At 37.7% G+C, this 25,681-nt stretch overlaps 1 protein-coding gene and 1 pseudogene across 9 annotated transcripts in view; one reads left to right on the top strand and one right to left on the bottom strand.

Annotated features, from left to right (window-relative positions):
* The window catches only part of Myo9a (myosin IXA), a 195,800-nt gene that overhangs the window by 147,506 nt on the left and 22,613 nt on the right, over positions 1–25,681 (bottom strand). For 6 of the 9 annotated variants that reach the window (XM_029481617.2, XM_021171284.3, XM_029481618.2 and 3 more), the window contains exon 1: positions 25,187–25,572. The exons of 1 other annotated variant lie outside the window; for it this stretch is intronic. The gene's annotated coding sequence lies outside the window, so the exon portion shown is untranslated. Of the gene's footprint in view, positions 1–24,994; positions 25,031–25,186; positions 25,573–25,646; positions 25,666–25,681 lie in introns of those variants that run through there. 2 more of the 9 variants (XM_085844685.1, XM_085844684.1) reach the window with 2 other exon arrangements.
* LOC110302350 (transcription factor BTF3 pseudogene) lies at positions 9,209–10,664 on the top strand (annotated as a pseudogene).

The following is a 25,681-nucleotide window of genomic DNA, read 5'->3' as shown; positions in this document are numbered from 1 at the left end:
CCCAGGGAGCTGAAGGGGTCTGAAGCCTCATAGGAGGAACAACAATATAAACTAACCAGTACCCCCAGAGCTCCCTGAGACTAAACCACCAACCAAAGAAAACACATGGTGGGACTCATGGCTCTAGCTGCCTATGTAGCAGAGGATGGCCTAGTCGGTCATCAGTGGGAGGAAAGGCCCTTGGTCCACTGAAGGTTCTATGCCCCAGTATAGGGGAATGCCAGGGCCAGGAAGCAGGTGTATGTATGGTGGAGGGGTAGGGGGTGAGCAGGGTGAGGAGGAATGGGATGGGAGTTTTCAGAAGGGAAACGGGGAAAGGGGATAATATTTGAAATGTAAATAAAGAAAATAATTAAAAAAAAAAAAGAAAGAAATGTACTACTTGGTTTGAAGTGGGTGATTTATGTCTAGTCTGGCCCTTTGAGGTGGAAAGACAACACACCTTTTGATCTGGACCTTGAGGCAGGGGGATACACCTTTAATATGGGCCATGGACCTTATGCTATATAAAAACATGGAAGAAGGCAGATATTTTTTAAAAAGTTATTTAAACAATAGTTCTGGAAGCAAGAATGAAAGAGTTCAAATTTTCTGCCTCCATATCAAACATTAATTTTGTCAGAACTGAGTCTAATATATGAAAAGAGGTCTGGTAAACTGGCTATTTGGATAAAGGTGCTTCTCCCAGGCCTGATGACCTGAGTTTGATGCCTGGCAAACTATATGATGGAATGAAAAGAACCAACTCATTCAAGTTGTCCACTGAACTCTACATAGGTGCTGTGGTACACTGCATATGCATGCACACACACAACCAAAATACATTTAAACAGGCTAGTTCATTTTATTTTGCATCTCTCTGATTATTAGTAAGTCTAGGTTACTCTAATCCTTTCATTTGCCATGTCAGCTGGTCATTTATTTTTCCCTTTTCATGAATTCTCTTTTCCTTATCAATTTGAATGAGCATTATAGGTATGCTTCTTAAGCATTTTTTTTCATACAGCCTTACTGCAAACCTGTTATGCACGTTTGAAACTTGATTTTTTTTTCCTTACATGAGCATCTTTTGACTATTAAAGAGAATTTGAAGTACTGAAAACAAAGTAGTAAGATAGCAGAGCAGCTACAGATGAGAGTGTTGCAAGTAAGTTGCTGGCTGTCAAGCTAGATGAAAAATAAGCTCCAGGTTCAGGGAATCCTTCCTCAAAGGAAAAAGGTGCACAATAATAAGAGGACATTCAAAGCCTCCATACAAACACACTGTGCAAACACCCATACACACTCATGCACACACCATAGAAAGACAAAGAGGGAGGGGATCAAAAAAAAAAGACACTAAAGATGATGCAGCCAGAAAATTCTCAGTTCCGATAAACACTTTCAGCAGTAGCAAAATAAAATAAATTAATAATCAACGTATAGGAAACAAGCCATTTTCATACAGCATTAATAAGCAAGCTGGGGGGGGGGAATCAAATCAGCAAACAACCCCATTCACAGCAGCCTAAAAAGAGGTGAATAGCTACAATGAAAAGGTTTTACTGAAGACATCAGAATATAAAAAGATATCCCATGCTCGTGGATCAAAACTAGTACCATGGGAAAAGAAGTGGCTCAACAAGTTCATCCCTGTGACACAAGCATCTCAAGAGCTGAGAGCTCCAGAAGCCACATTCAAAGATAGATAAGCAAGGCAACCCAGCATGTGAGCAGCAAAGACAGGGTCTCTCCAATACAAACTGACAATCAAGAAACTAAAACAACAAACCCCAAGTTAAGTAAGAGAAGTTACCGTAATAAATAGGATAGAGAATATTATTAAGAGACACTAAAGAGCCCACACACACATGAACTTTCATACATACATGCATGCAGAACTTCCAAACATACAGAAAAAACTAATATTGTAAAATTGGCTTTGTTAGGATTTGAGAGATGGCTCAGATCAAGATCACTTGCTATCCTTCTGGCAAACATAAAAAAAATTTGGATGTAACTAAAGTGAGCTATATATTTAACACAATCACCACCAAAATGGAGGAGAGGAGGGACAGAGGCTTCAAAATACTTACTCCTTCTAATAAAAGTATTAAAACACTTTCAAAGACATTACTATTTTTAATGATGTATTAGTAGTGAGCAATTGTTGTTATTAATTGTGTAATTAATAATTATTAATAATGAACGGTATTGTGTGTACTTTAATGATGTCTATGTAAGTATGTAAGCATGTGTAGATATGTACTTCCTGACACTTTAGGACTCCTTACTCTTTCTCTGAAGCTTCTACTCCACCTCTGTGCATGTGGCTGCTTACCAATCCTCCCTGCCTAACTCAGAAAGTCATGGTTTTCTCTCTTCCTTTTCTCCATCTCCTTCCTCCAGGCAACTTTCTTGCCTTTGGATTTTTCTTTCAGGCTGTAACAAAAATTTGTCCTCAAGCTTTTAAAAAAGGGGTTGGGATTAATACAATAAATGTCAAACTATTACAACTGTCAACATAGGCAACAGATCAGATGGACTGAGTAGAACTTAGCATTTGAAGTAAGACAGGGTTAGAAGAAAAATCAGGAAATGGCAATTATAGGTAGGAAAATAATATATATTACTCACATGCAGGAGCAAATTTAGAAGTAAAGCAAAATAAGAGTTACTCTCTTCACATTTTATTTTTATCCTAAAATTTATTTCAGATTAACCTGCACTTAAGTATTTCTTTTGATGTGTCTTGGGAATCAGAACTACAGTGAATATATCCATAGCTACCTATGTCTTCCATAAAGTTTGCACATTTGGAGATCTTGTTAAAGACAGATATACTTAATTGAGGCAAGACAGTAAAAGAGGAAAAATTACTGGGATGCAGAAATGTAAAGAACCCATACACCTTGGGATCTAGTTTGTGATTCCAGTTGTCTAAGACTCAAAAAACTTCTCAACTAATGATATTATGTTCATTTTCCTAAAGACCTCCTAAATAAGGATGTCTGAAACAATAAACTGTGTTTGCTTGAAAACAAAATACTTGAAACCTTGAGTTTAACTGTAAGAGCACTCCTCTTATTCTTAAACCCAAATTCTTTAAGTAACTCATATTTAAGAAAAGTAGCCTCATATAGTTCTTACTTAATTTAAACTTTATTTTTTTTTAACTTTGCTTACTTTTTAAATCTTGTAAATTATATCCTTAGAAACTTATAAAGGCATAATTACACATAGACACAGCTACTATAAAGACACTGAAAGTATCTTCTCTCCAGAAGCTTATACCCATGGCTCAGGAAATGTAATATATACTTCATTCATGTCCCTTTCCCTAAATGCCTGTGCATTTTCAAATCTAAGGCACAGAGCCGGGCGTGGTGGCGCTCACCTTTAATCCCAGTACTTGGGAGGCAGAGGCAGGCGGATTTCTGAGTTCAAGGCCAGCCTGGTCTACCAAGTGAGTTCCAGGACAGCCAGGGCTACACAGAGAAACCCTGTCTCGAAGAAAAAAAAAAAAAAAGGTAGTTGATACTTCTTCCAAAATAGACAGAAGTGGTTTGTTAAACAATCAGCTCATGTGACTGAACAACTCTCATAATTATATATATTGAAGGTGCAAATGTGAAGTGCTGGGATTAAAGGCATGTGCCACTACTGCCCGGCTTCAACTACCATTTTTATCACTTGCTTTTTCTGACCTTTCAACTGCAATTTTATATATATATATATATATATATATATATATATATATATAGGCTCAGTTCTTTCACACAATCAACATTCCAAGACTCAACAAGAAAGCATGAGGGTGGAGTAATGGGCAAAACTAGGAAAGAAATTAACAAAATAATTTCAGAAAGTACTTTTCTGTAAAGGGAAGGATTAATAGTAAATATTTTACGCTTTGAAGAACAAAGAGTCTTTCACATTAATGTTTTTCGCTTGTTTGCTCTTTTTGTAGCCTTAAAAATTAAAAAAAAAAAAAAACAAAAAACTATTTTTAGCTCTCAGGACAAAAATCAAGCCACCATCAGGATTTGGCCTGTAGGCAACAGTTTGCCTATCATTATTATACTAAAGAGTTCCAGCATGCTAATTTATTTATCAGAGACATTCAGAAGTTTCTCCAAGGCAGTAAAGCCTAGAGGGCATGTTGAAGCCAATTATACTAATTTGGAAAGATGCTTCAAGCTACAAAGAGTGAAGAAGGCAAAATGTCTCAATCAAGAACAAATTTGGAACTTTTGAGAAATGAAAAGGAATCACTGTAGTTCAAGCCAAGGAAGAAAGTAGTAAAAAGATGAGGTCAGACATTCAAAAAGATCATATTACACAGTGCTTTGTAGTCTGGGGTTCCATTCTAAATGCAAAAGAAGATACTAAGAAGATGGCTCAAGATGAGACCCAGATGGAAGAAGGATTCAAGCTGTCCTCTGAACTCTACTGTGCCCCACCACACACAGGCAGGGGGAGTGCGCACATGCCCCCCCACACACACACACACATTTAAAGAAATAAGTGTAAAATAATAGTCCCTGTTTCTGTTTTTGTTGTCTTTTGTGTTTATTTTTTAAGGCAGTCTCATAAATCCCAGACTATCCTTAAATGCTATTGACTATCCTGAATTTCTGATCCTCTTGCCTTCATTTCACAAGTGCTGGGATTATAGACATGCACAACCACACACATAGAGCTCTAACAGGGCCTAGAGAGATAGCCTTGAATTAAGGATACATACTGTTCTTCCAAGGGGACCAGGGTTCAAAAATCCCATCACTGTAATTCCAGCTCTAAGGAATCTTGATCGACAATTCTACCTTCTGCAGGCTACCCAAGAATGTATATGGTACACAGACATACATGTAGGCAAAATACCCGTAAGTGTAAGATTTTCATAATTTTAAAAAATGATAATATTGATAGCCAGTTTTTAAAAAATATTCCAGTTGGGAACTGAGGAGACGACTTGATCTAAGTGTTTTGCCATACAAACTAAAAATCTGAATTGGGATTCCTAGACAAATATTTAAAAAACAAGGGACTGTCTATAGTTCCCCAGAATTAGATAGGTAGAGAAAAGGGGATCCCTGAAGCTTGTTGGCCAACCAGCCTATCTAAGATCAGGAAAAAAAAAAAAAAAAAAACTGTCTCAAATATAAGATGGAGGGGCTGGAAAGATGTCTCAGCAGTTAAGAGGACTGGATGCCCTTCGAGAGGTTCAACTCCAGCATCCACAACGTGGCTAGAACTCCAGTTCCAGGGGTTTAACTAACACCCTCCTCTAATCTTCATGGGCACTGAACACACACATGATATGAAGACATTCATGCAAGCAAATCATTCTCACACACATACAAAATATAAATAGCTGAATCTTTTATTTGTTTTGTTTTGTTTTGAGACAGGGTTTCTGTTTTCTGGCTGTCCTGGAACTCACTATGTACACTAGACTGACCTTGAACTCAGAAATCCACTTGCCTCTGCCTCTGAGTGCTGAGATTAAAGGTGTGCACCACCACTGCCAGGCTATAAGAAATATTTTATGCATGAATGTTTTACCTAAATAAATCTCTTAACAAAAAAAAAAAAAAAAAAAAAAAGGTGGAGAACAACTGAGGAAGACATTCCAACATCAATTTCTGCCCTCCACATAAAAGTACAAATGTATATCAAAGACACTCCATGAAATTTTTTGGAAAGACAGGTAAAAAGCAGTAACTGAAATATGGAGCACTAATTTAACTTGAAATGCTATTCACCGGTATTTATTCAAAGTCTAGTTCCAAAGTTATTAAGAGTGTGTGCATGTGCGTGTGTGTGTGTGTGTGTGTGTGTGTGTGTAAAGTTCATACAGTAAATATGTTATGTTTTTGCAGGTCATGTAGTCTCTATTCTAACTACTCAGTCTGCCTTTACAGTATGAAAGTAGTTATAAACAAACTTACTTTCATACAAGTTTCTAGTTGCAGTAATGCTCTGAAAATTATGAAATCAATTACAATAAAGCTCAGATACAACACATACATTTCCAAAAACAAAAGAAAAACTTTCCTTCACATTACTTGCCTTTTTAAAAGCTGATTATCTCGTGGGGAAAAAAATAAGTATGGGAAGGGAGGTTTGACAAAGCATTATTACTATATTTAAATAACAATAAAGAAGCTGGGCAGTGGTGGTTGCATGCGTTAATCCCAGCACTTGGGAGGCAGAGGCAGGTGGATTTCTGAGTTTAATGCCAGCCTGATCTACAGAGTGAGCTCCAGGACTGCCAGGACTATACAGAGAAACCCTATCTCAAAAACCAAAAAATAAAAATAAATAAATTTAAAAATAAATAAATAAAATTAACCATAAACTCCTGTAGTTTCTACTATCTTCAGTGAAAATCAGAAACAAAACAAAAAAATGAAATACTTAAGTCACCCCATTGTTTCAGCAAATCTATTAGTTTTTAAGAGCATGACAACAGCTTTTGAATCTATAAAAATTAAGAAACTAATAAAATGAAATGCTGAGAATTTTCATTCTAGTCTGAATATAGGTCATAACAAAATCCCTTACTTATAGAAAAAGAAAGTGCTGGATACACTATAAAATCAAAATTGTAAAACTCATCTGACAGCTGAGAATACCAAAAACAAAAACAAAAACCCAAAACCTAAACAAGTTCAATTCCAGACTTTACTTTCTAAGTAAACAGTAAAAAGTATAATTCAACTCTTAAACTCAAGATTGTTGCACAGGGGCAAACAATCAATCCTTAGACTGGCATGACAGATTTAAATTCAGGAGTTTTAGAAGCAAAGCTACCATACACAAGCTAAAGTCTTTGCAATGGAGCAATTAGTCTATGGCCACAACACACTGAATTAATTCCATCTTGCCTGACCCTGGAAAATAACCATGGTCAGGCCTGGCTACTTCTTGGATGGGAACATAAATCACTGTGTACTAATCAAAGAGTAGAAGAGGAAGACAGCTGGGCAGTGGTGGCTCACACCTTTAATCCCAACACTCGGGAGGCAGAGGCAGAGGCTGGTGGATTTCTGAGTTCAAGATCAGCCTGGTCTACAAAGTGAGTTCCAGGACAGCTAGGGCTAGACAGAGAAACCCTGTCTGGAAAAAACAAACAAAAAAAAAAAAAACCAGAGGTATAACATAAAGCAAATATATAGAAAGAGAAACTAACTTAAATAGCATATTTTGTTACAAAGTGGAAACTGAATAAACACAACATAAAATAAAACCTAAACTAACTATGGTTGTAGCATACCGGTACATAAGTAAATTCCAGGTCGGAAAAAAAAATACATTAGTTTAAAACCCTTTTAGTTAACATGCCTTTTTCCAAGAATCAGCAGTTAGAAATGTACTGTTCTTAGTACCTATAATATTTATATACCTAAGAAACCATGAAACTGTGATGCAGAAACAAGAAAAAGAAAAAAGCTACTTATTACTCAAATAGAATGGCTTTTAAAACAAATCTTATAAAAATATATTTTATATACCAATAGGGAAGGGAAATGATTTGAGATATTTTGGCAGAGAAGTATAAGTTTAAAGTAAAAAGACCCGAAGAGTAAGACTCAGCAAAAAATATATATTTAAGGTGAGCCTGTTCTACTACTTAGCAAGTTCTAGAACTATATAATGAGACTGTCTCAAAAAAAAAAACAAAACAAAAAAACACAACAACAACAACAAAAACAACATTTAAGATGAAAAAGTTACTGAAAAAAGTTACTGAATAGGCTTAACAACACACACATATATATACATGCATAAATTATAAATTCAGATTAAAAAAGATCAATGCACGGCATCTAAAATAAAACAGAGAGAGAGAAGGAGAAACAAAAAGGGATAAGGATCAGAGTCAGACAAGTGAAACAATTCCAAACCATCCTAAAGGAAAAATAAAGGGAGTGCACAGCACAGAAGTCTCAAGTTTGCAGAACTTTTCCAATATTCATACATAAAGCCACAGGTCCCAAACTCAGCTAAACAAAACAAAACAAATTAGCAAACTGGGCTTTCTATGGCAAATCAAAGGTTAAAAAAGAAAAGACAAGAAAAGCAAGGCTGAGAGATGGCTCAGCAGAGTAAAGAGTCCTAGAAAGTCTTCTGCAGGAGCTGAGTTTGATCCCCAGCACCCACATGGAGGCTCAGATGTGTCTGTACTTCCAGTTCTAGAGATCAAACATCCTCTTCTGGTCTCTGCAAGCACCAAGAATGAATGTGGTATACATAAATACATGTAAGCAAAACACCCATACATATAAAACAATATTTTTTTAAAAATAATAATTTAATGTACCCCAAGAAAAACAACACATTACTTTGAGAGTAACAATATTGACAGCTGCTTTTCATAAGAAATAACAGAAGCTAAAAAATATGAGATAACACATTTCTAAAAGAAACAATCTGCCAACATAGAAATCTAGACTCTAAAAAAATATCCTTTTCTTTGGTTTGGTTTTTGTTGTTGTTTTGTTTTTACTTTTCCAGACAGGGTCCCTCTGTGTAGTCTTGGCTATCCTCAAACTCAGAGATCCACCCACCTCTACCTCCTGCTTGATGGGATTAAAATGTCCTTTAAAGGGCTGGCGTGATGGCTCAGCAGGTAAGAGCAATGACTGCTTTTCTGAAGGTTCTGAGTTCAAAATCCCAGCAACCACATGGTGGCTCACAACCACCTGTAATGAGATCTGATGCCCTCTTCTGGTGCATTTGAAGTCAGCTACAGTGTACTTATGTATAATAATAAATATTTTTTTTAAAAAAAAAGAAAGCAATAAAAATGTCCTTGATACATTTAGATTAAAATGTTTATTTTCAGAAAGACAAAAGACAAGAGAATCAATACCAATACACATCAAATTCATAAAATGTAAAAAGAATTTTAGTTCATTAATAGCAGAAAGAAAATTATGTCAAACAGAATTCTAAATCTACAGGAAGGAATATACTAGAAACACTAAAAACCTGATAGCTATATCTACTCTCATCATTTCTATTCACTATTGTAATAGAGGTGACAGACAGTGACAAGATGCAAGAAAAAGAATTGAAGTCATAAGGAGGGAAAAATTAAAATCACCTCTAGTCTCAGGAATACACAAAGGAATACACAAACATGTAAAATTGGCGAATGAATCCAGAGTTCAAAGGACACATGTCTATACACAAAAAGCAAATATATTTCTCAATGATGAAAAGGGAAATTTGAAAAGCAGTATCTACAAAAGATTTTTTAAAAAGAGTATCAGCCAGGCGGTGGTGGCGCACGCCTTTAATCCCAGCACTCGGGAGGCAGAGCAGGCGGATTTCTGAGTTCGAGACCAGTTTGGTCTACAAAGTGAGTTCCAGGACAGCCAAGGCTATAAAGAGAAACCCTGTCTCGAAAAACCAAAAAAAAAAATTAAAAAAATAAAGAGTATTTAGCAATAAAACTAACAAAAAAATACAGAAAACCTCCAAACTGAAAACTATAAAACTTTCTTGAAAGAAATAAATGCCAACAAATGTAGATATAAACAGAAAGATAAATATCCTTACAATGCAAATTTTACACAAATTGTAAACTCAATGCAATCCCAATTAATACCTCAGCAAGACAGGGCCTTGCTACTAACAAGAAACTAACTGTAATTCCAGTTACTTGAGACCCTGTGGTGGGAAGTTTAATGTTCATATGGACTACATAGCAAGTCTAAAGGAACCCAACCAATGTAACAAGATCATCTCAAACAGCAAAATAAAAATAAAAAAAATAAAGGTCTGGTAGTCTAACTCAATGACAGTGTTGACCTAGCATTGTTCAAGGGCTCTTAGGCTCAATCCCTAGTTAAAGGAAAAAAGACGAAGAAAAATTCAGCAAAGCTACTTTCTGGATATGGGCAAACTTATTAAAAAGTTAATATAGAAAGTAACCAGGAGGCGTGTGTGCGCCTTCTCTCAGCTGGTCTGCCCGAGACCCCCTGAGCATGAACCTTAGTTCCCCGCGCGGCACCATTTCCACTCTGACAAGATGAAAGAAACGATCACGAACCTGAAGAAACTCGCCAAACTGCAGGCACAAGTGCGCATTGGTGGGAAAGGAACTGCTCGTAGAAAGAAGAAGGTGGTTCACAGAACAGCCACAGCAGAGGATAAAAAACTGCAGTTCTCCTTAAAGAAGTTAGGGGTAAACAATATCTCTGGTATTGAAGAGGTGAACATGTTTACAAACCAAGGAACTGGGATCCATGTTAACAACCCTAAAGTAAAGGCGTCTCTGGCAGTGAACACCTTCACCATTACAGGCCACGCTGAGACAAAGCGGCTGACAGAAATGCTTCTCAGCATCCTCAACCAGCTCGGTGCAGACAGTCTGACTAGTTTAAGGAGACTGGCTGAAGAATTTTGATGAGGCTTCTAAGTATGAGGCAAACTGAATTGAAGCAACTTCTGAAGAAGGTGATCCTTGCAGAAATTACAGGAGCAGCTATTTTATATCATGACTGCTTTTTAAAAATTTTTTGTTTATTATGGATCTGATAAAATCTATATCTCTAATATTTTTAAGCCCAAACCCCCCGATCACTGCAGCTCTTTTCAGTTTTCGCTTATACCTAATTCATTATTCTTTGCGGCAAATAAAGCTGAAGAAGCCTGGGAATAAAGTTTGGAAAGGGTTAATAAAATTCTTTGCCTACTTGAAAGAAAGAAAGAAAGAAAGAAAGAAAGAAAGAAAGAAAGAAAGAAAGAAAGAAACCAGGTATGATGGTATATGTTCAAAAAGTCGAGTACTTGTAAACTAGAAACAGAAGGAGTTAAAGGCCAGTCTCTGCTATATAGCAAGTTCAAGACCAGTCTTGACTACATGAAACCCTGCCAATAAATAAATAACCAAATAAGTAAATAAATGGCTAGCAATAGCTAATATCATAGTGAAGAAGCAAACAAAATTAGATACTACAGTACAAAAGCCACAATAATAAACGTAATAGAATAATACTTCAAAATAAGTCGTCAATGGCACAGAAAAAAAATAGACCCACACAAATATCATTCAACCAAATTTTGACAGACAAAAGAAAAAGTGTTCAATAAAACAAAAACGTAAGCTCCTACAGTATAACAGCAGAGGGGAATCTAGGTGAGCGTAAATATAGTTTAGATTATAATTCTTAAGAATACACCAAAAGCATAACAGAAAACTCCAATTCAGTTCCCAGCACCCAGGTCAGGCGCCTCACAACTGCCTGTAACTACAGCTTCAGAGGATCCAATACACTCTTCTGGCTTTCCTGGTCACCTGCATACTCAGGCACATACCCATCCTGGCCATCCTAGAACCTACTATGTAGACCATGCTGGCTTCCAACTCTCAGAGATCCACCTGCCTCTGCCTCCTTAATGCTGCGATTAGAGGCCTGTACCACCACACTCGTCCCAACAGAAATAAAACTGTATGAAACCCAAAGAACCCAAGATAACCTATAATTCTGTAATTTTAAAAAATATAAAGGATATTGCTTTTATATAATTAGAAAATAATATTTTAAATATATAGCTATCTCTAACTGGATCCAAATATGTGATTTAGAGGACTAGAGAGATGTCTCCCTGGATAAAGTTGAGCAAGCATTGACTACATACATGAGTTCAGATCTCCAGAACCAAAATAAAAGCTTGCCAGGACAATATGCATCTGAAACAACAGACAGATAAGGACTCTAGTGGTAGAGACAGAAGATCTTATGACAAGTTCACCCTCAACAACACAGCAAGTCTGAGGCCAGCCTGTGCTATTTGGGAGGAGGGGCAGAAACAAATAACTTGCTACAGATATAACTATATAGATATAGAAGAACTAATATCTAAAACACATATAGAATTCCTAGCAATAAGTGTAATAAAGACAGAACCCTTAATGGAAAAAAATAAGTAAACAACTTGAACGTAATTTACAAAAAGAAATTCAAACAATGAGGTATAGAATTGTTTGAATTGTCTCAGCACGCAAGAAGCTGAGGCAGGAGGATCTGGAGTTCTAAACCAATCTAGGCTTCAAAGCCAGTTTTAGATTAGCCTGAACTACAGAAGACTAACCTAAAAAAATAAAAAACAGAAAGAAACAAAGAAAGACAGACAGACAAGAAGAAAGAAAAATAAAAGGTAGAAAAGATGTAGTTTCAGTTATTTAAATCATGAGATACTATCAGTTGGCAAAAAAATTTAAATCTACAGTATCTAATTTTGAGGAGGATCCAGTCCAAGGAAAATTCTCATATACTGTGTTGGTAAAAGTAAAAACTAAAACCCCTCTGTCATCATCTAAGTTTTAATTTGCTCATCCTTTATGACCTATCTTCTCTTGTGACCAAGCAATTCTGTTCACACAAACTTTCAAAAATATCTGCAAATGTGTTATTATTAGATATAAGCATGCACACCATTCTATCATTGTCTTATAAGAGCAAGAAATTAAAATCAATTCAAATGATTATCAAAACCAGAATGGCTAACTGGCATATAATCTAATGGATAGATTTACCACAATGAGATCTAATAAATTATGACTACAATAATCTGTAATTAATTTTTCAATTACTATGATGAACTCAATTTCTATCACATAAAATATACAGAGTTATTCAGCTCATACGTTTAAAAATAAGGAGAACTACAGTATTTAGGAATATACTACTGGCATTTAAAATCATGAAGGATTGGGTCAAGGATTTTGCTCAGCAGTAGCAAAGTATATGACCAGAAAGCAAGCACAGGGTTTTAAGTTCATTCCTTCTCACCAAGAAAAAGGAAAAGGAAGGAGTAAAGCAAGGTTATGTTTGTGAATTAGGACAAAAGCTTCTACAAAGGGACATATATTGACAAAGTAAAGATAGAAATGGGTTATTTTGATTTGCTGGGCTAGACAATGACACAAATACATCAAAAATATTTAAACTGTGTATGTTCTTCATACAGTCTCAAACATTCACATAAATGTATGTAAATGGAAAAAAGTAATTGCATGTGACTACTAAGATTTGTGAGGGTGTGTGTGCAGGTGCAGGTTTGTAGAGTGCATGCAGGTGGACATCAAAGGTCAAACAAGAAAAAAACAAAATTTGGGGAGAGTTAGTCCTACCCAGTTTTTTGAGACAGCGTCCTGAAACTCACTCTACAGACCAGGCTGGCCTTCAACTCAAGAGATTCCCCCAGCCTCTACCTCCTGAGTTCTGGGATTAAAGGCATGAACCATCACTACCTAGCTCCTACCCATCTTTTTAAAAATAAAGATAAACAGATACACATATGAATTCACAAGGCTGACCTGTGTGACAGAAGACCTGAATTGGTTTAAGTCAGATGGGGGTCCCAGTACTGAAAGGAAAAAATGGCTCCCACCCCTAATAAAGAAGCTCTCAGGAATTGATACCTAGTGGCAAGGGGAAAATCAATTTTCTCCAATGGAATGTCACTGGGTATATCAACCAACACTCCAGGGCAGGCCCTATGCCCAGGAGTAGTTAGCCAACATAAAATGAACTCAAACATGTTTCTGTGGAGTTTTTGTTTCATTTTGCTTTGTTTTGATTTTTTTTTTTTTTTTTTTTTTTGGTTGGGGGTTGTTTTGGAGTTTTGTATTCTTGGTTTAACCTGTTTCTTTTGATTTCCATTTCTGGGATATGTTTCTTGTTCTGGGTTTTTGTTTGCCTATTTGTTTTGAGAGAAAGAACATGAAACTGGGTGCTAGAGAGTTGGGAAGGATGTGAGGGTGTTTTGGAAAGGAAAAAAACATACGTAAAATTTTACAGCTGAGCTATTCTCATACATTTTTGATCTTAGCACTCAGAAGGCAAAGGCAGGTGGATCTCTATGAATTTGTGGCCAGATTGATCTCCAGGACAGCCAGAGCTATAGTGAGAGCCTGTCTCAAAAAATAAAATAAAATAATAAATAAAATATATGGGGCTGGAGAGATGGCTCAGCTGTTAAGAGCACTAACTACTCTTCCGAAGGTCCTGAGTTCAAATCCCAGCAACATGGTGGCTCACAACCATCCGTAATGAGATCTGATGCCCTCTTCTGGAGTGTCTGAAGACAGCTACTGTGTACTCACATATAATAAATAAATAAATAAATCTTTAAAAAAATTTTTTTTTAAAAAAACCTTTAAAAATAGATTTCTTACTGGTCTTAGGCTTGCCAATTAGGCCAGTAAGGTATTCTGCATGGCCAGACCACCACAAGAGTTTGCATGGCTGCAACTCTCCAGTGTTGGAATTATAAGTGCACATCATCATTTTATTTATTTAAGTTTTTGGGGGTTTTTTGTTGTTGTTGTTGGTGGTGGTGGTGGTGGTGGTGGTGGTTTTGGTTTTGACCCAGGGTTTCTCTGTATAGCCTTGACTGTTCTAGAACTCACTCTGTACAACAGGCTGTCCTCGAACTTAGAGATCAGTGAGGGGGCTGGGATTAAAGCTGTGCACCATTTCCAACCAACTTAGTACATATTTTTTTTAAACTAACACGATTTATAATTTTTCACATCCTCCACAAATGCCCACTGCTAGAGTAAAAGACAAATAGAGTCTGAAGGGTTCAGTTCCCTAATATCCAACACCTAGTCTATAACATTAGGGTTTGAATTCCTTGCAGTCTAAGTTTCCCTTCCCTCTCCCTTTACAGTATGTTTCTGATCTCTCACTCCTTATATAGTGTGCATCTGAGAAGTCTTACTGTTCCCTAAGTAGGCAAGTACTGACTGCTTCAACTCTATAATCTGAAAGATTTAGGACAGAAGGGGGGGGGCATTAAAATTAAAGAAAAAAGAAGAAAAGAATTCATGTACTTTACATGTAGAGGCAGAGATTGGTGGATCTCTCTGAGTTCAAGACCAACCTAATCTACAGAATGAGCACCAGAACAGCAAGGGCTATGTAGAAATACCCTGTGTGAAGAAAAGAAAAGTGAAGAAAAGAAGGAAAAAGATAATCTTTATGTGCCAATAAGAAATGGTCTCCAGAAATCACACTGAATAAAACTTTTTTAAAATCTCGTATAAAGCAACACATGCCAGGCATGGTGGCGCACGCCTTTAATCCCAGCACTTGGGAGGCAGAGTCAGGCGGATTTCTGAGTTCGAGGCCAGCCTGGTCTACAGAGTGAGTTCCAGGACAGCCAGGGCTACACAGAGAAACCCTGCGAGGCTGGGGGGGGGGGGGGGGGAGCAACACATACAGTATGCTAATTTGGGTGTATAAATGGAGGATTTGAAAGAAAAAAATACTACACACATAAATGAGATCCCCAAATTTATCTTGGCATATGATTTCTCCTTTTATACTTTGCAACTATTTTGCATATCTAAACAATAGAATTAAATCAATAAAGAGAAATTATTCCTAAAATAAAAACTAGACACTAATACATATCAAACTGGCACCAATCGCACCAAGAAAATAAATAGTACTATGTATTCCAAACAATAAATATATCCTTACTAAAATACACTGACAAAAGAAAAAAGAAATTTGAACTTTAATATTAGAGTTCTTTATTTTGAACCTACAAAGAATAGACATTATTAAAGCACTAAAGAACAATGTCAAAGCTGAATTCCCATAAGTTAGCATACTTAATTATAGGAGTAAAAAAAGGTACTTTTAAAATACAAAGTCATAACAAATACCACCTTACACCCTGTCAAACTTGGATCTCTAATAGGGGGACACCTAACATCATGTACCTCCATTCCGGCTTGTCCAACCTCTTAACTGCAATGTCATGCTGTCAACTACAAAGTTCATGCTTAAAAACATTTCAGTCAAGTCACCAAAAGAAAAAGAGTTTCAAAATGTATTAAGTTTACAATTTTCGGTTGGACAGAAGTTATTGCTATCCTCATACATGTGGTCTGCAGCCTAGATGATATACGCATATCATAATGACATATTCCATTACCCATAAAAGACTTTGCCAAAAAAATTAACACATTAAACAAGCCTTAAAAAGATAGCCTTAAATTCAAAAATAGAGACCAGAAAAGAACAAATTATACAACCACACCAAGAAACAATTAGGTAACTCTAGAAAACAAGACATTCTTCAAAATAATCTGTTCTTTCAAGCAATTTCAGTATCTTATAGAAAAGGGCATTTCAGTATCTTATGAGAAAGAACTATTCTAAAGTATAAGAGATAAGTGAGGGGCTGGTGAGATGGCTCAGTGGGTAAGAGCTGTTCTTCCGAAGGTCCAGAGTTCAAATCCCAGCAACCACATGGTGGCTCACAACCACCTGAAATGAGATCTGACTCCCTCTTCTGGTGTGTCTGAAGACAGCTACAGTGTACTTACATATAATAAATAAATAAATCTTAAAAAAAAAAAAGAATAATAAAAAAAAGAATTTAAAAAAAGAGATAAGTGAAATGCAAAAGAAAAATATGAATAGAATTTGAGATCTTATTTTAAGGAATAACTGGAAATTTAATTTTGAACTATAGACTGAAAATTAATTTTTTTTTTTTTTTTTTTTTTTGGTTTTTTGAGACAGGGTTTCTCTGTATAGCCCTGGCTGTACTGAACTCACTCTGTAGACCAGGCTGACCTCGAACTCAGAAATCCGCCTGCCTCTGCCTCCCGAGTGCTGGGATTAAAGGCGTGCGCCACCACGCCCGGCCTGAAAATTAATTTTTTTACTGGAAAGTTCAGCAAGATGGCTCAGTGGGAAAAGTCACTTCCAAATGCACACCATGGAGCACAAACACAGTAAATTAACTTCTAGAGAAGGACTGGCAATGGTAAAACTATTATTAATGTAAAGAATATCTATTTTTTAACAAATATTTTCTGGGCCAGTAAAATGGCTCAGTAGATTAAGATGCCTAGAACCAAGGAAGGCTTCATGAGTTCCATCCCCAGGACACACATGATAGAAGAAAATCAACTCCCACAAGCTTCCTCTGACATCCACACGTACACATATACACGTACAAAAATATTTTCAAAAGTATTTTGAAACATATTTGTCATTTACTTTCTAGAAGCTAGATGGTGCTGGTACACACCTCTAATCCCAGCTTTCCGGAGGCAGAGGCAAGTGGATCTAGTTGCTGACTACAAGGCCAGCCTGTGAGTTCCAGGATGGCTATGGTTACATAGAGAAAACTTGTCTCCAGAAAAATAGAAAGAAAGAAAGAAAGAAAGAAAGAAAGAAAGAAAGAAAGAAAGAAAGCTGGTGAGATGGCTCAGTGGGTAAGAGCACCCGACTGCTCTTCCGAAGGTTCAGAGTTCAAATCCCAGCAACCACATGGTGGCTCACAACCATCTGTAATGAGATCTGACGCCCTCTTCTGGTGTGTCTGAAGACAGCTACAGTGTACTTACATATAATAAATCTTTAAAAAAAAAAAAAGAAAGAAAGAAAGGAAGAAAGAAAGGAAGGAAGGAAGGAACCCTGTCAGCCGGAGGGGGAGGAGAGAAGAGGAACAACAACAATAACAAGTAGTAGTAGTTGTTCACAAAAATATGCACACACATAAAGAACAATCCAGTAAATCATAGCACCACAACACTATGGAAGCAAACAGTGCTAACTCTGAATATAAACTGCAAATATGTTCAACCTTTTTTTTTCTTTTTTTTTTTTTCTTTTTTTTTGGTTTTTCAAAACAGGGTTTCTCTGTGTAGCCCTGGCTGTCCTGGAACTCACTTTGTAGACCAGGCTGGCCTCGAACTCAGAAATCCACCTGCCTCTGCCTCTCAAGTGCTGGGATTAAAGGCGTCCACCACCACTGCCCGGCATGTTCAACCTTTTAATTCTCTCTTTTAGCCTTTCAATATTAAGTAGCTTTTATAATTTAAAACAAAGGGGGAGGGGTTGAACTAAAAGAAAATAAAGTTGCAAACATTATTCAGAAAAAATATGATTGAAAAATCACTTATGAAGATGTCTACAGTCTCTTGGTAAAGTTCCTTATATTAAAGAGAGAAAGAGAGAGAGAGAGAGATTATTCAGCCCACTATCAGATGATCGATAAAAGTGAGCAGATTTCAAACAAATACTTAACACACTACAAACAGCAATAGTACTAAAATCTGTCAATGATTTAAGGAATGTCTGTCATTGCCAAACTGAACACATCCGGTAATGATAACCTCACCCAAAATACATTCTAATATCCATTAACCCTACGTACTGAGATAGCAGAAAAGGCCCTAGTTTTACTAGGAATCTCACTTCATAGTAGCTCTGGCTATCCTGAAACAAACTGTGTAGACCAGGCTGATTTCAAACTTCTGCCAAGTGCTAGGATTAGAGTTATGTATAGCACCATACCCAGCAACACATTTCTTCAAATATTTTAAACTACAAAACATGGCAGTTGAAAGACATCTAATAAATCACCCTAGTATTTACTTCTGTTGACAAAAATAACAAAAAAAAAAAAAGCCACTGTAATTAGCCACTTATCCTAACATAATTCTTAAACATAACAAAGGATACTGAAGAAAGCTTTTACATACTCAACTTTAGCCAGGCTCTGTGACATTCACCTGTAATCAAAACTGCAAAGTCCCAGGAAGTTTGTAAACAGCCTTGGAAAAAACTTATCAAGACCCCACCTCCAGCCTGATAGTGGCGGCCCACACCTTTAATTCCAGCACTCATAGGACACAGCAGATAGATCTCTTCCAGTTCAAGGCCAGCATAGTCTACAGAATGTGTTCGAGGAAAGCCAGGACTACGTAGAGAAATCCTGTCTCAGAAAAAACAAAACAAACAAACAAACAAACAAACAAAAAGATCCACCTCCAAAAACAGAAAAGCCTTAAAAACCTTGTGAGGAAAAAATACTATCACCCTACAGGAGATAAATATACAATCCTGAAGTTCCCATGTGTTCAGTAAGTATGACTGAATTTGAATCCAAATCTGTTGAAAATCCAGGTTTAAAAGTCCATACACTTAGCTAGGTGTGGGGTGGCAAGCCTTTAAATCCAGTATATCTCTGAGATGCCATTCTAGGACAGCCAGGTGGCTACCCAAAGAAACCCTGTCTCAAAAACAAAAAAACAAAACAAACAAAAAACCCATATTCTATTTAATTAGACAAAATGGATTTAAAATTAACAGAGAGAAAAACCTAACTGAAGAGAAAGTATGTTTAAAAGAATACCTTAGAAATGCAAAGAACTATATATATATCTTATGGTTTAAAAAAAATTAACAACTATTGCTAGTAGTGAAAAAGAATCAATTTTTTTCCAAATTTAGCTATGACACTGGACTCGTCCTTTCCTCATTCTGAGGAAAATTACACTCCAGTTGCCTCCTGGATGACCCCTCTACTCCTGGATGACAATATACACCAACGTAATTCATATTTAAAACCCAAATGCCAAACACAATTCTGAAAGTACTTTGTATGTTTACTGTACCTATTCTAAGTATGTTCACCATCACAATTATAAAGCTACTTTCACCAAATATGCTTCAACTTATCTAATCTTTCCAACAAATCCTTCCAAATACAAGCCCTCCATACAATAATTTTAGTATAATGTGATTTTTCTCTTGTCTACTACATAAAAATAAAGCAACTGTGTTTTTTTAACATAAGTTATATATGGTTTCTGTACAAAATCAAACTCCTACCTACCGTGCCTATTCAAAGATACACTTAAAAGCTAGGTGTGGTAGAATACACCTGTAATCCCAGTACTCAGAAGCCAGAAGCAAGTGGACCTTTTCTCAAAAACAAATAAACAAACAAAGAAAAATTTAATTCCAGCGTTTTGGAGGCAAAGTCAGGCAGATCTCTGAGTTCCACACCAGCCTGGTCTACAAACCAAGTTTCAGGAAAGCCAGAGCTACAAAGAAACCCAGTCTTGGAAAAACAAACAAACAAACAAATAAAAAAAACTAAAACAGAGAGAAAACCTATATGTTAAAGTGTTATTACATTTAAAATTAAATTCTCTATGAAATGGATTAGGATTCGAAGGCATAAGGTAGCTTGGGGAATTCTAGCAATATTCTGTTCTGAGGTACCAAGTACTGTTACATAAATAGTTACACTTGAAAACTCACTGAGCTGTATATTTATTATCTATGAACTTTTTGTACATGGATTGATGGTAGTCAACTTATAACAGCTGAACTCTCTCATGGTACAAAAGCAGTACTGTGTCACTAACCTATGGTATTACCAGGTTTAGCTGTGCTAAAATATTTTTAACGTGCAATGCTTTATTAGAATGTTATAGTTTCATGGGAAATTTAAAGTATGCAAGTAAATGCAGCCTTATAATTCTAGTACTAGAGAGACTCAAACAAGGATTGCTATGATTTTGAGGATAGCTTGCACTGCTTATTAACCCTGCCTCAAAATGAATATATACATACATACATACATACATACATACATACATACATACAAGAAAATAGGTTAGTAAGATGGGCTCATTTGCTGCCAAGCCTGATGACCTGAGTTCCAACCCCAGAAACCTACATAGTGGAAGAAAAGAACTGACTCCTTTAGGTTGTCCCCTGACCTCCACAAGGCCCATGTGTGCCCACAGGCCTACATATACACAATAAATAAATAAATAGAACCTACAACCTAAACACCTGTGTTATTATCTAGCATTTATACTATCCCCTTTACCAAAAACAGTAAAACCTAGAAAGGAAAATAGACAAGTAATTCCACAGAGGGCTGTCACAGACAAAAACACATACACTTTAATCCAGGAGTTAAAAGAAAGCTTCCTGGGAAAAGATATACCTGTACTCAGTCCTGGAGGTCAGACAGGAACTAGTCAAGCAAGGAAAAAGTTGAAAGGAAACAGAGCATGAAGACAAGGAAACTAAAGTCAGTAAAAATGCATTAAAGAATTCAAGGGAGACAGCAAAGGAAGAAAAGCTCAGAAGGCTGAGGTAAGACGGGTCCATATTCAAGGATAGCCTAGGGTACATCTCAAAAGCAAAGAATCCCAGCACACAGGAGGCAAAGGTAGACAGATCTCTTGTAACTTCAAGGCCACCCTGGTATACAAAGAAAATTATAGGACAGCCAGGACTTCACAGAAATACCCTGCCTCAAACAAACAAAGGTAGAGAGAATGTGAGTTATGAAACCCCACACAACAAATCAAACTCTATCCTGAGTAACAAGAAAGCACCTCAGAGGGAGCCGGGCGTGGTGGCGCACACCTTTAATCCCAGCACTCGGGAGGCAGAGGCAGGAGGATTTCTCAGTCCGAGGCCAGCCTGGTCTACAGAGTGAGTTCCAAGACAGCCAGGGCTACACAGAGAAGCCCTGTCTCAAAAAACAAAAAAACAAACAAACAAACAAACAAAAACAAAAAGGAAAGCACTGCAGACCTTTCAACTGGAAGGACAATTAAATGCGCATTGGTTTATCCAAGTCAATGATGTTGCCTTCAATGATTACAATTCCATTTTATAGGAACTAACCTACATACTACTCTATACTATGAACCATGATTCTACCCTATGCACGCATGTACAAATATTACATAACCAATACTGAATGGCCAGGAATAGTCATTCCATCTTGTTAGCAGACTTTGGGAAGCGTAGGAGAGGAATTAAATGAAAAATTCTTAGACTGCAAAAGACTTTGCTCAAGATCTGAATAAAAGATAGCAAGTCAGAAAGCAAGGTGTTGGTATGGTAATGACATGGTAGTTACAAAAGGCAGAAATGAGGAATAAATGGAAGCTATAAAACAGAAGATGAAAAGATTATGCAAAAACTAATAGTAATGCAACAACTAAACTAAAATAAAATCGAGGCCATAAGTGTGGCTCAGTAAGGAGTGATTAGCATGCACAAACTCTAGGTCCTATTCACAGCACTGCCATAAATTAAAGTGAAAAGTCTTCTCCGGCTTCCAAATTAATAGGTCCTTTTCTTATGTAAACTTGCTTCATTTTTCCTGGGTTCCCTCTTTCATTTGCATGTTTGTTTTCCAGAAGCACTCCTTAACTACTTAAGATAACCTGAGCCTCCACCTTGCAACTGAAAGAGCCTAAGAATATTTCAGAACACTTATTTTGGCAGTAGTGAAAAGAATATACAAGAAAGTATGGTGAAACCAACAGCAGAAGGCAGAAAACAAGACCACTTAGAAAGCATCACTGAAGCCTAAAAGGCATTTGAGTTCATTTAAAATAAAAAGAAAACGGGAGAAATGGAACAAGAAAGATGTAAAATATTTATTATGATGAAGTACAAGACATAATGACAAACTGATTATTGGTAGCATGGCAGAGTAGAGTAAAAGATGATTTTCATGGGTTCCTGAAAACTTCATGAGAACAGAAGGGTGCCATTGCCCTTCATCAAGATAAGAAATTAAAATGAACTGAGTTGCAGTTTCTGTCTGCTCTGTTCCTAGTTTTGTGGGGAAGAGAGACAGAGAAGGTTCTGTATTTTTGGATTGGAGTACTTACGAAATATGACACCATGTGGTCTATTACCACGTGGTTTACAGAGGTGTCAAGCAAAGACAGGAGTTCTCAACAGCCTCTGTAGACACAAAAGTCAATATATAAAATTAATGTACTTTTGTTGGTCAGGGGATGTGTTTTGTTATTGTTTTGAGATTTGTTTGTTCTTTTTTTTGAGACAGTCTTTCTAAATAGCCAGTTTGGCCTAGGTATTTATATGCTCTAAATATTGAGTTTCTGCATGAAATCTCTTCCTTGTAACTATACATCTTTGCCTCCAAAATTTACTACTGCCACAGAACCTGATGTTATGAATTTCTGACACAAATTCACTACGTAACAGCCATTTACTTATTTTTTTAAAGATTAATTTTATTTATATGAGTACACTGTATATACAGAAGAGAGCACTGGATGTTATTACAGATGGTTGTGAGCCACCATGTGGTTGCTGGGAACCGAACTCAGGACCTTTGGAAGAGCAGTCAGTGCTCTTACCCACTGAACCACCTCTCCAGCCTGTAACAGCCATGTATTTAACATGTCACAACTAAAAATTAAAATCTTCATCATATGGATCCTCACATAAGGGAAAAGATTGGAATGATATCTCCAATTTTGTCCTCTCTGTATGCTTTTCCATCAAATCACCAAGACTTGTCAACTACCAATATCCAAATTCAGAACTATGGTATCACCCTTCTAATATATTTCTGGCTTTAACTTTATTCTGATTTTAATCTGCTCTAAAGTGACTTTTAAAAATGCACATCTGAACATTTTGGTCCCTCACTTCAAATCCTTTAATAATTGACCTGATAAGTATAATTACCATCAAAAGTAGTCTTGAGTTGCAGCTCAAGAGAGTCAGTGAGAAGTTTACTTCAGATGCACTTCTTTGTATAGGTTCAATACAAAAATAATCAGAACTTTTTCAAACCATGAAAATCATTTATACATATAATACCTGATACATTTAGAATAAAAGCTTGCAGTAATTTTTAGAGAAAGGACTAAAAATAAATCCAAGTCCATCAAAATGGAATACTACCCAACCAGTAAATGAGGCTCTTCCGTGAACACTATTGCTGAATGATCTCTAGGACTCAGCAGTAGTATGTGAAAATGGAATAATTTGTGTATAGTTTGTGTGTCTTTAAAATACAGATATAAGCTTATAAATGCTGGAAATATCATATCATACCAATTACAGAAGCTGAAAAATAGAAAATGAACAATTGGAGACTAGAGAAAGAGAAACTTTTTACTACACTATTCTGATGGTTTTGACTTCTAAACTGTGTCTCATTAATACCCATAATGTAAATTGGTTTTTCTCCCTGTATTACACACAGACACAAAAAAAAATGAAAGAAAAAAAAAAACATAAGTACTAACTACAAAAATATCCCCCACCCTTACATAAACATTAAAATTATACACTTAACACTTAACATTACGCTTCCCTCTTGACATCTCAGGAGTATAATTTCAACAAACATTTTATTCAATATTTTACTACTACTAAGAAAGCTGTTAATAATAACTTCAATTCTGAATGACATTTATACTTGGTCCTTGGAGAAGACTGGGTGGTAAAAAATACTAAAAACATTAGTCTTCAGGGATTAAGAACAGCAATAAACCCTGTTTTTCTAACAAGTTCAAAAACAGTAAATCCAAAAGTCCTCTAGTTAAAAACCTATGTATCTGTACAAATCTACAGTGCTGAGACAAATATATGAAGTTACTTATCTTCATTGGTGTAAGGCAACTTAATCCTTACAGAAGCCCAGAAGTGTCAAGATATAGACTGGTTCTTTCCTTCTACTGAAGAGACAAGATGAGGAGCAAGCAGCTTGCCCTTATAACAGCACACATACCCTCCCTGCCTGGGCTCCCACACTCTTTACTCTCTTTCCCTTTCAGCAACCAGCCCCTGAGGCTCCAAACATGGGCCTCAGTCTGACTCCTTAAAATCCAATGGAGTGAATATTACACTGGACTATGTAAAGAACCCCTTCGAGTTTTCCTGGAAACTTCTTTTCAACCAAAAATCCCGATTGGGTAGAAAACAGGTAGCAAGGTTTGCTTAAGAGGTCTTCTAGAGAAACTACACCAGGGCAAGGGGGTGGAGGGGCGATCCAGCACTCTGATGGTGATTTGAAGGGCTAACCTACTAGGTAAGAGCATCATGACACTGGGGCTATCTGAAAGCTCGTATGGGTAAGGGGAAAACCTAGCAAACCTGACTGGAAGTAAGCTGCGTGAGGGTCCCTATGAAAGCTCGGGTAGCGATGACTCGTAGGATACCCAAAGATCTGGGACGTAGCAATGGATTAGGAAGCAGTAATGGCCTTGGTTCCCAGACTAGGATCCGCTCCGACATAACGGTGTCTAGAGGTTCCAGTCAAGAGTCCTAAAGAGGGTCTAAAGAGGTTCTAGCAGGAGGTGGAAGGGGGCCAGTGACAGAAGCGCCGCGGCTGCTGGTGGACAGAATGGTGTCTGGTCAATGAAAGGTACCCGAGAGTCGAGTCTGGGGGTGGAATCCCGGCGGTACTCCGGCGATCGCTAGGCTTTAGGGGCAGAGCTGCTGGCGGGGCGTCTCCGCCGGAGCGGGGCGGGGCAGCCCTCCGGGAGCCAAAGAGCCGAGCGGGAGACGTGGGCCGGGCCAGGCCAGGCGGCAGGGCCGCTGGGTGCTGGGGCGGGTCTTACCTCTGGCTGCGCCGCGGTGGCCACCACAGCCCCTTCCTCTTAGGCGGTAGCCGCTTCCCCAGCTCGGTTTCCAGGGTCAGAAGGAGAAAGCAGAGGCCGAGGCCGCCCGGGGTAGGAGGGTTCCGCGAGGGTGGGCCCAGCCGCCTCAGGGTCCGAGAGAGCGGCGGCCGCGCATCCCCCGCCCTGTCAGAGAGACTCCGCCCGGCCTGGGCAGGCACATCCCCCGCCGCACCCCGCCCAGAGAGCACGCGTTGGAAGCTAAACCGCGGTCTCTGCTTTTGCCCGGGGGACCGGTATCTCCGCCGCAGTCCCTTCCCGTCCTGCCAGGACTTTTCGACAGCCACCGCCAACTGCCTCCGCGTCCCCAGTCCTCTCAGGCCTGCGCGCCCCCGACCCCGCTCACGCGGCCCCGCCCCGCGCGGCTCTCCAGCAGCAGCCGAGCAGGCGCGCGCGCACTTACCTCCCACGCCCCCTGCTGCCAAGCCCCGGACAGCC

The sequence above is a fragment of the Mus caroli genome, unplaced genomic scaffold (genome assembly GCF_978045245.1).
Source record: "Mus caroli unplaced genomic scaffold, Mus_caroli_1 scaffold_11, whole genome shotgun sequence".
Taxonomy (NCBI): domain Eukaryota; kingdom Metazoa; phylum Chordata; class Mammalia; order Rodentia; family Muridae; genus Mus; species Mus caroli.
The sequence above is the reverse complement of the archived record's forward strand: the minus strand, read 5'-3'. Positions and strand labels throughout refer to the sequence as shown.